This window comes from Orussus abietinus, unplaced genomic scaffold (assembly GCF_000612105.2).
Source record: "Orussus abietinus isolate OABI.00-Male unplaced genomic scaffold, Oabi_2.0 scaffold25, whole genome shotgun sequence".
Taxonomy (NCBI): domain Eukaryota; kingdom Metazoa; phylum Arthropoda; class Insecta; order Hymenoptera; family Orussidae; genus Orussus; species Orussus abietinus.
Window position 1 is genome coordinate 359,821 of NW_019394504.1, and position 14,117 is coordinate 373,937.

A 14,117-nucleotide genomic window follows, 5' to 3' on the forward strand; every position below is an offset into this window, starting at 1 on the left:
GCGGCGGTGACCCTCGCGCCCCTCGACCTCCGCCCGGACGACGCAACGTCGCTCTCCGATCGCCGGTCCCCGTCGTTGGGAAAGGCCGATTAAAGGCGGGCCAATTAAGGGTTCCGTCGCGGCCGAGCGCGAGCGAGATTCAGGCACAAAGGCGGCCGAGCGAAGTGAAGGTGGCGGTGACGTAACGCGTTCTCGGCGAGCGGCGAGCGGCGCGCGCTGCGCTCCCGGCGCCGCTCCTCGCGCGCTGCGTCGCCGCGCAGCGCGCCGACCGTCAAGGCCGTTCGCTCGCTCCGCGCCGCGCCGCCCGGGCGGACGCCCATTCGATCCCCGATTGGCGAACCGACCTCGAGCGTCCTTGCATCGAAAGCCGGAGTCTCTCCGGCGAGAGCGGCCGACGTAAGAGAGAGGTTCCGTCCCAAATGCCCGTGCATTTTCTTCCAGGGAACGCGGTCGATTGGGGTCCTCGAGCGGCGTCGAGCCGGTCGACGGGTTCTCGAAAAATTCCCGCCACCGGCAGCCATTCCACTTTTACTTTGTCATAAAAATCCGTCATGTGTATCAAGGCCACCGGGTAGCCGATCGAAACCCGCAAACTGGTCTGCCCGAAGGTGCCGCGAGCACCAATTTCCAGACCGAGAAACCGCGCCTTTCGGACCTCCGCGACTCCTTTCTACGCCCGTTTCCCTCCCCCGGTCTCTTTCGTTTCATCGAGCGCTTTCCGTCCTCGACGATAACGTCGAGGATAGCGAAGTCGGGGCTCGTAATCGAAAGGGAAAAGCGCGACGCTCGAGGGCTCGTAAACGAATCGTTTAATGGATCTTGCGGAGGAAACGAGGCGAGGTAAACCCGCGAGTACGCGGCCCGACGTGCGTCCAAACTATTCGCGCCGAATGGACGAAAAGACCCTGACCCAGTTGATCCGAAAGACGCTCGGATCCTTTTACTCCCGTGCACCGCTAACGAGATCGCGCTCGCGTTCGCTTTCTCTCTCTCTTCCTCCGGCTTCGAATCGTCGATCGATCGATGAAAACCGGCGTTATCCGGCGGATGGTATCGATTGATGCTTTTTCTGCTCGGAGACGTGGCAAAAGTACGGAAAATTTGGCGGAACGATTTCGAGCAACGACTCGATCGCCTCGAGCGGCCTTCGCAGCCGGATAATCGAGCTCGACCGTCCACGCGAGAGCGATTTAACACTATTCCTCCCAAAGGTGTCAAGAGACACGTTTTAAAATTTTAACTTGAAATTATCTTCAGTTTAATAATTTTTTCTCAATTAATGTTTTGACTTTTCGTATAACAATTGTTAGATTTATTTAGCGGTATCATTTTCCTCCAGTTCGTCAAAACCTTTTGGTCGAAATAGGTATGCACAAAATCCTGGTAGAAATAGTGTTAATCGGCGCGAATCGTTTCCAAGCCACCGATTCTTTCCTTCGAAGATAACCGTTTTGAAAATTCCATCGACGTTTTAATGTCTCGCAAAGGGTGGAGACGAATCGAGAAATTATAGGGATAACCCTTTTTCGATCGTGAAAATTCGCGTCCCTTGCGGTAAGGGCGTCCTTCCGGCGCCGAGGTCCTCCTCGGGGCTCTCGTCGAGTGGTATCGATTCGCGTCGACGAGCTCCCTCGATGCGAACGCGTTGCGGCAACCTTCGGTGTTCCTACGCCGAGGGATAAAAAAGAGAAAAGGATCTCGGGCGAAAAACGCACGCAGTCGGCCGGTATCGGCCCGATCTCGGTGATAAATCGGTGCGTGCTCTCGCGCCCACGTACGCGGGCATTCCGCCGCGTTACGTAGCATTACACGGCATTCCAGTGCTGGGCGAGACCGCGCGAGCTTTTCAGAGGTTCTTGCGCAACCTCCACCTCGAGCGCGGTTTCCGCGCGTTTCCGCGCCCGACCCTCAGAGATCCCTTGATTCCGACGCTCAGCGGTTTTTGCTTCCTCGGGGCGGATTTTCTCGATCCAAAAAACTCGAGCCGGTGCGTGTCCACTTCGATCCACCCGTCGGGTATCGATCTTTCGCTTCGGTTCTTGCCTTCTCCATTCGCGACACCTGTCGCCGATACGCTCGGGACTTTCCCCGGACGCTCGAGTTCGCCGTCGAGCCACCTACGCGCGGCCGAGCGATAAAATCGAAAACCAGGGTTAACGAACCGTGTCGTCCCTTGTAGTCTCCTCTAGGCTCGCGTAATCCGCGCCTTTTACACCTGGCGTGACTCGCGGACGCGCGCCGGTCGCCTTCCGACCTGGAATCGCGTTCTCGATCGACATTCGACCTCCGCGGTGCTCGGCGGAGAGCGCGCGATAGTGCGGACCCGATCGTCGCTTTCCTCGGAGTTCGATCCTCGATCGAGACGATCCATCCCGGAACGATGTAGAGCCGAAGATACGTCGCCGGACGTTTACTGGCTCGGTTGACCCGTCTCCGCGATTAGGATTTACGTCGACGCCCCCGCCTCGTCGAACCACCGTCGCGAGGACGGCCGAGTTGCGTGAAATCTTAGGCCGAAAAACTTTCCTTCGGTTTCGACGAGGCAATAAATTAATTTCGCAACCACCTGGCGCACCGACTCGACCCGAGTGATCTTGGCAGGAGGATTTCATTATCGTAAATATTTATTATTACCGAGCGCGGGGGCGTTTGCGCGTATATATGTGCCCATAATTATGAAAGTGGTCTGTCAAAATTTAAAAAAAAATGAGTTTATCAGTTATTTCACGCCATATTATTTCAAACGTAATTAATTCAATGTAATTTCGAAACAAAAAATATATGACTTAGACCACTTTCATAATTATGGGCACATATGTTACTGTGAATGACCGAAATTGGAGAATGTCGACTTTCACCGATGAATGTCAGATACCAAATACGTCGGTGAAAGATCGCATATTTCATTACATTGTTGTACATTCGGACCCTCTCCAGTGTGTGTCGACAATCACACACCGGTGAATGTCAACATTTACCGGTGTAAGTCAGAAATAAGGGTATTTAGCAAATATTTCGGACTATGTGAATGTTGACATTCACCGGTGACATTCTCCAGATTTCGATGTTTCACTGTAATATATACACGAGCTAGGATCGCGGTAGGTGAGTAAAAGTTGAGCGGTGGAGTCGCGTTCGGTAACCGCGGGAGAAACGGCGGAGGAATTTCTCTTGTCCGAGCGATCGATCGACGAGGGAGGAGCGATTCGATCGCGGAGGATCCGCGCGGCCCGACCGTTGTCCCGGAGCCGCGGGGTTTCGTCGACGCGGACGCATTCCGCGAATGGCCCCTCGTAATGGCCAGAATTACCGAGTTTGCAAACCGCGCGCCATGTTTCCCGTTTACAAACAAGGTCTGGACGCCGTTAAATATTTTTCACGCCGACTCACCGACCGCGGACTTTTATGGGCCTATCGACGGCGGCGATCGAATCGATGTCGACCGAAAGCTCGACGGGGGAACCAGAGAGTCGGAGGAAAAGGTTTCGACGGGGTTGGAAGGATTCGATTCCCACGACGGTTCCTCCACTCGACGAGCTTCTGAAATTCGTATCGACCCCACCGATCCCTCGGTTTAATTCCAAGTAATAGGTTGGAATCCTCGAGATCCGTTCAAATCTCGACCTCGGTCTGGAACCTCCAGCGAGTTCCGTTTGCCGAACGAAACCACTGGAACCTCGAGCTTTCCGGGTCTCTCCGTTAAAGCGCAAACGGCGTCGAGCGAGAGAGGCGGGGGCAAAGCTCGGTATTAAGTTCAACGAGTGGCGTAAACCGAGTAGTATTAGCTTTCGGTTAATCCTGGCAATTAGTACTCATAACCGACGTCGATCGCGCCGTACGCGTGGGAGGAAGAAAGTTCGTCGTTATCGTCCTTTAAAAATAAATCCGATAGATTTTTTCCAGAATTTTTAGAACCATGGAGAAAAGAGTACCGATCCCTCCGCTATATCGGCGCGTCCTGGGCGTCGGTTGAAGGTAACAAAAAAGTGTCACGTCTCGTTCTTCGCATCGGTTTAATCGGCTCGGTGAAAAGTCAATTCGCGCAGCAGCCGAGCGATTCGTCGGCGACAAATGCTCGTTAGAATTTCGTGGACATTTATCTCGGTCGATTAAACGCGAGCGGTAAAGTTACTTCGTTACTCCGAGGAGGCGGGGGAGGAGAAAAAACCTTTCTCCCCGTCCTAGATATTTATTCCGTCGACGGAGAAACGTCCGACATTCCGGCTCGGCGCACCGAAACGGCTTTCCGAGCGAGACGGCTTCGTCGTAACGGACGGATTACCTCTCGCGACAAAAGGAAAAGGACGCGAGTTTTTGCCCGAGCTATCGGAAGCTGGTTACTCGCAATAACCGGCAGTTTCCGCGAGGAAACGTCGCGACGCCAAGGGGACCGACTCGGGCAATTGTCCCAATTAAGCGTTTGCGTCACCTTCCCGGGGAAATTCTACCGAAAAGAGGGACAAAGAAGGGAGGGAAAAAACTGGTCGAGTTTCGCGTGTCCCGGGTGCCGGGCGCGTTCCGCTCATTTTCCAATTATCCGACCGCGCCGATACTCGAGAGCCGCAATTTGTCAAGATCAGTCGGTAACGCGGTACTTTCACATCACCCGGACATATTCCGTTCCCTATTTATATATCTGAGCGAGTTTTACGGGCTCGCTCCCAGTTCGCTGGTTTTTCTTTTTTCGCCCGCTCGCGAATCCGTCGAGACCGTCGGGGCCTTTTCTTTTTCGACCGAAGCGCGACAAAACTTCCGCCGCGGCGGCAGGTTGTCGCGCGATTTATCCGCACGCGGACCGAATAAGGAGGCGGCATTCGCGCATAAGAAAGTCGATAGAGACATATCCCCTCGTTAGGTCTCTCCCAGGGAGCACGGGGCGAAAATCTCGGGACGGGTTTCCAGGAGGTAAGGACTCGCCTCGAGGTCCCGCCAAGGCGAAGTTACCCCCCAAATTGTATTTTTATCCGTTTCCCTTCCTTCCCTCGACGTGGCCGCGGTCGGGCCGGATCTGCGGTGGAACCTTCTCCGAAACGCGCCGGAAAGAGCGACTCGAGGACAGCAAGGGGAGGCGGAGAGGGGAGGCTTCGACTCGAGCGAGCAATTGGGTCGCGTTCCCCCCGAGAACGGCCGCGGGACGGAAAAAGCGGCCACTCGAGAGGGCAGCGGAGTAAAATAAGACGCGTTCGCGAGCCTCGGCGAGATAAATCCGCGGCAATGGAAAATAATCGGCCGCGCGAGCTCGTAACGGCTCTTTGTTTCTCCGCTCGCGAAGATCGCGGGGAAACGGTTAGGATTTCAGAAGTGCGGTCGTGAGATCTTCTAGCGTAACACGGGTGGGAAGAAAAAACCCAAGTCCGCGCCCTGGATGGGAGTATCCCGTCGTCTCGAGAATTTCTTGGCACGGGCGCGAGGGCGGCGATCCCCCGCGTGCACTTTTGGAAGTCGCGCCCTCCTCGGGCTCGAAGGGAACCCCGGATGTTGCGGCGGGGTCGCCGGAGCGACGCGCAACAAGTGGCCAGAAGGCACTTGTTGCGAGTCTTCCCCGCCGCTCCGTCGGTCCGGGTCGAGAGGTCGATGCGAGTCGATTCGACGGATATCGCTTTCGGAGTTTCGAGCGGGCCGGTCTCTCGAGCCTTTCGAGCGACCGAGATTCTTTCCGCCTTTTCCGCGACGACGAGCGAGGCTCGGTTGTTTGCTCGTCCGTCGTCGCGGCTCGATAAGATAAGCGCAGTCCGGTCTAACGACGCAAACAACCTGCGGCGAGTACGCGCCGTTAATTCCCCGCGGACGCTCCCGTCGACCGCGGCGTCACTTCCTTCCGCTCGAGCGACGAATCGACGGGAAGAAAAGACTCAGGGGCGGCCGTACCTTGGCAACGATCCGTTCCCTCTTTTCCGATCGTCGGCGCGTCGATCCTCCACTCGCGCGGGTTATCGGTACGCTTTCCGCGACGGCTCTCTTGCGCAATCGAGTCCTTTAATAAAAACGCGCGGTCAACGATCGACCGCAGGGCTTCTCGAATATAACTCGCCTCCGATTTCGCGGCGGTAAGTGTCGTTACCGTGGCGCGGCGTCTCGACTTTCGGGCAAGGCGTTTGCCTCTGGGTCGGGCCATCGTCGAATTCCTCCTTGAAAAACGGCGCGTTATCAAAGACCATCGACGGATCCTCCTTATCGGAGAAGACGGATCGCGCGATTTGGCAGCTTTCCGCGAAACGGCGATTGTCGCCTCCCGGAATTTAGCGACTAGATAGCCGCCTTTATCGGCCGCCCTTTCCACGGGGATCGCTCTCGAGAGAGGAAAGCGAGCGGAACCCTGGGATCCGGGAGAGCCCGAGGTCGTTCGACGGGATCCTTGCGAGACGCGGATCCCGGTCCGGCGTACCTCCCCCTCTGCCCTCGAGGAAACGTTTTCGCTCTCCTCGAGATCTCGCCAACCGAGGGCGTCGCCGAGGTAAACAGGAAGCTACAGGTGTAAACGGCTGCATACCGCAAAGGTCGCGTCTCCGAGCCACGGAATCTCCGTTCTTGTCCGCGACCCGCCTCGTCCTGGCTCGATCGAGCGGACCTTCCGTCCTGGAGTCGCCTTCCCCTCCTCGAAGGACCCCGGGAATTCCGTTGTTACGGTGAAACACCAAAATCTGGAGAATGTCGTCTTTCACCGGTGAATGTCAACATTCACATAGTCGCTTAGTGTATGTCCGAAATATTTGCTATTGTCGACACACACTGGACAGGGTCCGAATGTACAACAATGTAATGAAATATTCGATCTTCCACCGACGTATTTGGTATCTGTTGACATTCACCGGTGAAAGTCGACATTCTCCAATTTCGGTCATTCACCGTGACACCGTCATCGCAAAATTTCGACCCGAACGAAAGCTTTCCTTTAGGTCTTTCATTTTGAAGACACGCACCGAGCACTTGTTCCTTTGCGCTCGCGACCTCTCTTGTCGACGGATTAAAGGGAACCTCGACCATTCCGACCGTGATCGGAAACGATGGTCGATACGACTCAGGAATTCGAGGATTCCTTCTCGATTCCCGGACGTTTTTCCGCGTTTTTCGGTTTCGGTCGAGAGCACTTCGCGCATTTTCCAAGGTGATCGACCGCCGGTGGGTGCGCGCGTTTGCGCGTACTCGCGCGAGGGAGAGCCGTAGAAAGGCGAGAGGCCTTGATATTTTGTATAATAAGCTTTGAGAATTATCTCCCGGTATTGGTATAGGCCTGGTTTCTGCGGTCAGCTGCAATCTCGTTGGACAAAAGTAACGATCGCGGGACTCGTAAAGCCGGCGGCGAGCCGCGAAGGTGCGACGGACGGACGGAGGGAAATGGAAGCCGAGAGAGCGAGACGGACGCCGCCCGGGGGAACCCGAATAATTACGCGATCCGTAAAAAGGAAACCGGCCCGCCCGCCCGCCATTTTTCTCCCCTCTCGTTTCTTATTTTTTTATATATTTTTTTTTTCCGCCGGTCGAAGCCGATCGCTCGTAAACATCCGGGAGGGCGTGGACGCCGCTTGCGACGCGACGAGCGGTCCGAGGTCGTCCCGAATCCGCGTCCTTCGCCGATTCCCTCCGATTTTGGCCCGATTTAGACCCGATTCCTCTCCACCGAGTTTCGGCCCGGTCGATCCGCGAGGAGAAAGACGCTCCGTGGGCGAATCGCCGATCCGTTTCAAGGTCGACGGCATTCCGAGCGGTACACCTTTCGCGGAGATCGTAACGACGAATTGACGGGATTTCTTTCCCGCGTCGAGGCTTATGTCGAAGGTGGCGGCGAAACTCTCGGGGACGTAATCCCGATTGGATAAGCGGGTGGACGAGCGGAAGAGGTAAATGCCGACTTGGAAACGTCGCCAGCGGCTCGTTTGCCGACGCGATACCACCGCTCGGCTCGGTGATAAGAGAGCAATTTGCGTAGGTAGCAGCTACGTGATAACTTTCACGATTCCCTTTCCGCGATCGATCTTCCCGCCGCGGAGGAAACGCGGCGACGTTATCTCCTCGCGTTCTTTTTTTTATCTCGCACCTCTTGCGTACCTATGCTCCGCGAAAAAAAAAAAAAGAAAAAAAGAAAAAAAGACATTGCAGTTGAAATCCACGCGCATTGATCGCAATTTTGACGTTTCGCCACCGACGGGGGATAGATAGCCCGGCGGAATCGATAGCTGGCTGATCGGCCGATCGATCGGGGACCGCACTCGAGATCGATCGATCGCTTAATTGCTCGCTCAACGTTTTAATCGGGTTTTATCTCTCGCCGCGACAGGCAAGGGCGTTACGTGAATTCTTTATCGCGACAGGGTGCGGAGTCGAAGCTTGGGAAAATCTCGGAGTAGAAAACTCGTATAAAATATACCGAGGAAAATACACGTTTCGCTCGTTCATCCTTTTTCGAAGATTCGTTCGTTTCCGGGCCCATTTAAGGTGAAGTGAAACACGTCGAGGAACTTGATCAACGTCGATAAAGACGATTTTTCTAAATGCCTACGTTGCCGACGTTCGTTTTTATATTGACAGCTGTGTCGAATTATATTGGGTATTGTACCAAATGGCATATTCCACCTGTCGTTTTCGTACGATAATTATGAAGGAATCGAAGTAAAACTCCAGAAATCCTCTGGGTTCATGCCTTCTGGGCCCTAATTGACTGCAGAGGGACCCCCTGCGCCATCTGTGATTTCCAAGTCAATTAAATTTTCACCCCGAGACCTCGTATTCCCATCGTTTTAGCATAGAAACGCATACAACGCTTTTTTTGCCTTTATCCCGTTCAAATGCGAGTTTATCGATTACCAGAGTGTTCTAAATTGTCGTAAAATTGTCCCGACCCTTTCGATTCTCATATCAGAGCCTTCGATAATTGTATATTGATCGAAATATAAAAGCTCGACGCCATTTTGGTTCTGGTCTGGACTGAGTTAAAAAATTTTTTTAAAAGATCCAAATTTTTAACGTGTCAGGACAATTCTTAGCTGATCAGGAGTGATGTGTCAAAGTTTTGGACAGTTTGGCCTAATACCCTTAAAAAAAAGTGTTGTATTCGAGTCGACTGATTTAAAGGATGTTTCACTTCACCTTAACGGCGTCGTTACCCGAAATTGCGCTCGAGGATTGTCGGAGAGCGAAAGAGAATTACCGGATTCAAACGAATCGACCGGACGACATCCCGGGCGGTGGAGGCGCAGGTGCGACATATTTCCCGCAATTAACGGAAGAATATCCCTATCGAAGAGCGATAAATTATCGCGCTATTTTCGCAATTCGGATATTTTAATCCCGGTCGGGGAGTGACGTAACCACTCGAGGGAGCCGATATCGCGATCTTTCGGAAGCTCGCGCGGCTCGAATTCACGGTCGGACTTATATCCGTCCCCGAAGCCGAGGCCGGCGGATTCGCGGTCCACTTCCTTTTTTATTATTTACTCGCCGCGCGACCGAACGTCTCCGCAGCCCCCGCTATTTTTAGCCGACCTTGCGCCGGCCTGGACAACGGCGAGCCGAATTTTAGCGTTTCCCGGAACCCGCGACCGATCGGTCCAGCCGGTTCCATCTCGAGGCGCGACGCCGATCGCGGAGGGCCCCGGACGGGTGATTATCGCCGAAGAGAGCGTTGCGGTATATTTCCGCCCGGTAAAGGTTTTCCTGCGGAATCGGAGCGGATGTCTAGTCGGTCTTTCGGTCCTTTCGCTTTTCCGCCGAAGGCAGAAAATCCGCTGCGTCGCCGCGGCGACGCTCCTTCCGACGCGCGCCTCCCGCGCGAGTCACGCTCACCCACTGACCCGACTGACCGTCGGCAGTCCGTATCGACCAATTGGAACGAGCGAGCTGCTTTCGACTTTACCGACATTCCAGGCCGCTCGCGCCAAACGCGGGCGACGAGCGATTCGCTCTCGGCGCATTTTTCCGCGCATTCATTACCGAAATGGCCACTCGAACGGCTCAATCTTGACATTCCCGAGGAAGGCATATCCCAGCGATCGAGTCGGGAAAAAAATTCCGCGCGAGTTCCTTTCGTCCAAGTGGTGCCGTAGACGGGTCGTAATTAACCCGGAGCGATAAATCGTTCAAGGGGTAACGAGCGAAACGAGCACCGCGCATTGTACGCGCTGGTCTATCGGAGGATTCTTTTGTTCGAGGGGTCGGGACAAATTTCCAAAGGGAAGAAATCGAGATCGAGCATCGATAGCGATAACTCGCGTTATAATTAGCAAGGTCGTGCACCGCGCCGAACGCACGAGAGCGATCGATCGATCGATCGGACCGAACGGGCGCGCGGGTTCATCGATTGCGCGAGCTCTATCGGCGGTATCGCGATCGGGAGAAAAAACCCGAGATAACTCCATCGCGGTTTTCCGCGTCGATCGCGGATCCGTTGGGGGGATTAGTTCGACTCGTATAGTCGACGTCCATCGTTTTCGTCGGTCGACCTTAAGGTGAAGTGGAACACGTCGAGGAACTTGATCAACGTCGATAAAAACGATTTTTCTAAATGCCTACGTTGCCGACGTTCGTTTTTATATTGACAGCTGTGTCGAATTATATTGTGTATTGTACCAAATGGCATATTCCACCTGTCGTTTTCGTACAATAATTATGAAGAAATCGAAGTAAAACTCCAGAAATCCTCTGGATTCGTGCCTTCTGGGCCCTAATTGACTGCAGAGGGACCCCCTGCGCCATCTGTGATTTCCAAGTCAATTAAATTTTCACCCCGAGACCTCGTATTACCATCATTTTAGCAAAGAAACGCATACAACACTTTTTTTGCCTTTATCCCGTACAAATGCGAGTTTATCGATTACCAGAGTGTTCTAAATTGTCGTAAAATTGTCCCGACCCTTTCGATTCTCATATCAGAGCCTTCGATAATTGTATATTGATCGAAATATGAAAGATCGACGCCATTTTGATTCAGGTCTGGACTGAGTTAAAAAATTGTTTTGAAAGATCCAAATTTTTAATGTGTCAGGACAATTCTTAGCTGATGTGTCAAAGTTTTGGACAGTTTGGCCTAATACCCTTAAAAAAAAGTGTTGTATTCGAATCGACTGATTTAAAGGATGTTTCACTTCACCTTAAGAGCGAGAAGATGGGCCCGAACGCCGGGATAGACTTTCGCCGAGCGGCGAGCCAACGCGGAAGAGACGGCGATTGCGTCGCGGCGCTCTCGGCGGGGCCTGTAAGAAGCCCGGACGGCCGGCGAGACCGCTCGGGGGAAACGTATCTGGCCGTAAAATAAATTCCACCTCCCGCCACGGGGACTTTCTACGAAATGACGCGCGGAATTCGCGTATCCCTTCCGCGAGAGAAAGATGCTCGCGCGTTCCCGGGTAATCGCGGCCCGACGGAGGGGGCGCCGCGTCCTTCTCCTCCTCTTCTCGCGACTCCTTAGGACCTTCTCCAGCGATCTCGCGGCGGTCGGGAAAGCGGCGAGCTCCTCGATCGGCCCTTTCTCGGCCGTCGCTCGGGTGATGGACGTCCTCGATCGACCCGCGGACGTCGCTTCCTCGAGGAATTCGTTCGTCGCTCCTCTGACGGAATCTACTCGGGCGCGTATCGAGAGGAGGTAACGGGTCCGCGGCGCCCGCTGGAAGTACCGAGCAAGGTACCTTTCGCTTAACCTTTCGCCACGCTCGTTACTTTCGCGCGCGAGCACCGATCACCGACCTCGGTGACAAACGATTCTATTTAAAGATCGTTAACCGCCGGCGTTACCAGGCCTCCCCTCGACGAGCGCTTTGTGCGGGTTCGGTCGACTCGCGACGCATCCGACCGGGCCACTCCCGCGCCGGCGTCTCGTCAAAGGGGCGCCTTCCTTTCCCTTCGACCTTTTTGTTTCTGGCTCTCTTCTCCCGAACTCTGCCAAACGGGTCCCGAGTCTCTCTTCTCGCGCCCTTGCGCGCGTTTCCTCGTAGCGCGGACTCCTCGGAAGACTAAGGAAAACAACGACGACCTGTTGCTCGAAAACTGCGGAACCGCGAACGCTCCACTCGAGGCAACACCTCTCGAACGAGCTCGTTACGCAAGCTCGATCGATAGCGTCCCACCCACGCGGCGTTCGGGAGTTTCGTTTCCTTATTTTTCTCCCGGAATCGCCGTCTCTCCCAAAGTAGCCCGCAAGGTCCCGAAAGCGACGGCGACGACTCCCTAGGGAGGTGTTCGGGCGCTCCAGGATAGTCGAAACCAACTTGGAAACGGTTTTTAAAACCCATCCGCGGGAATTCCAGCCGCGAGTCGTTCGCCATCCGGGTGTTCCAGGATAGTCGAAACCAGCTTGGAAAGAGTTTGAGCCGCGAGTCGTTCGCCATCCGGGTGTTCCAGGATAGTCGAAACCAGCTTGGAAACGGTTTTTAAAACCCATCCGCGGGAATTCCAGCCCTGAGTCGTTCGCCATCCGGGCGTTCCAGGATAGTCGAAACCAGCTTGGAAACGGTTTTTAAAACCCATCCGTGGGAATTCGAGCCGTGAGTCGTTCGCCATCCGAGCGCTCCAGGATAGTCGAAACCAGCTTGGAAACGGTTTTTAAAACCCATCCGCGGGAATTCGAGCCGCGAGGCGTTCGCCATCCGAGCGTTCCAGGATAGTCGAAACCAGCTTGGAAACGGTTTTTAAAACCCATCCGCGGGAATTCCAGCCCTGAGTCGTTCGCCATCCGGGTGTTCCAGGATAGTCGAAACCAGCTTGGAAACGGTTTTTAAAACCCATCCGCGGGAATTCCAGCCCTGAGTCGTTCGCCATCCGGGTGTTCCAGGATAGTCGAAACCAGCTTGGAAACGGTTTTTAAACCCATCCGCGGGAATTCGAGCCGCGAGTCGTTCGCCATCCGGGCGTTCCAGGATAGGCGAAACCAGCTTGGAAACGGTTTTTAAACCCATCCGCGGGAATTCGAGCCGTGAGTCGTTCGCCATCCGAGCGCTCCAGGATAGTCGAAACCAGCTTGGAAACGGTTTTTAAAACCCATCCGCGGGAATTCGAGCCGCGAGTCGTTCGCCATCCGAGCGTCGCGTGTGCGGCGTTACGACACCGCTCGGGACTATCTAATGAGCTTTCACTAAAAGATGTGCATACTCCCGACTTCCGGTAGCGATATCACGGTGACGGTGCCGACAAGGAGCGAGCTCGTTTGCATTCGCGATCAGGGAATTCCGTCTCGCCGATAAGGCACCACTTTTAGCAAGACTCGCTCGACGGACCGGCTTTTTCCGGCCATCTATAGTTCCTCGGTATCTCTCTCCGATATCGATTCTCCTGGATCTCCCGAAACGCGAATCCTTCCACGGAATGAAAAAACGTTCGAGAGGTTAAACGCGTCTCGAGGTCGGGTTTTATACCGCGTTAAGCGCTGCGTGGAGAATTTCATACATGAGAAATTGCGCCGCTCGAACGCTCGGAAAAATCGGCTCCCCGTTTAACGGGTTAAATAACCGGAAACGGGGAGCACCGCAGAGGTTGCCCTGGTTTCTAGGAGTTTCCCTCGACGAGGGACCCGGAGGCCAAGGTCTATCGAAGAGAGGCACCGCGACCGCGTCGGCGAGGATGAGAATCGCTGCATCTCCGCGAATAGGTGCACCTACGGACGGCGACGGACACGAGTGCCTTCCCCGTGGATACGGCTTCGCCAGGGTGAGGGGGGAAGGCGTTCGAGTTCATACCTAGACCGCCACCACCGGTACGCCCACGGGCCTCGAGTCGAGATATTTATGCCTCCGGTCGACTAATTTTAATCGACCGACTGGAAATCGAATTCGCCCTATCGGCCGGTGCCGCGATTAGCGAGGCTTCGTCGTGGACGATAAATATCGAGATCGCGAGGATCCGCCGAAAGGCGCGTGGAAGGGTTAAGGTGAAGTGAAACACCATTCAAATCAGTCGACACGAATACAACACTTCTTTTTAAGGGTATTAGACCAAACTGTCCGAAACTTCGACACATCACACCTGATCATCTAAGAATTGTCCTGACACATTGAATATTTGGATTTTTCAAAAAAATGTTTTAACTCAGTCCAGACCAGAACCAAAATGGCGTCGAGCTCTGATATTTCGATCAATATACAATTATCGAAGGCTCTGATATGAGAATCGAAAGGGTCAGGACAATTTTACGA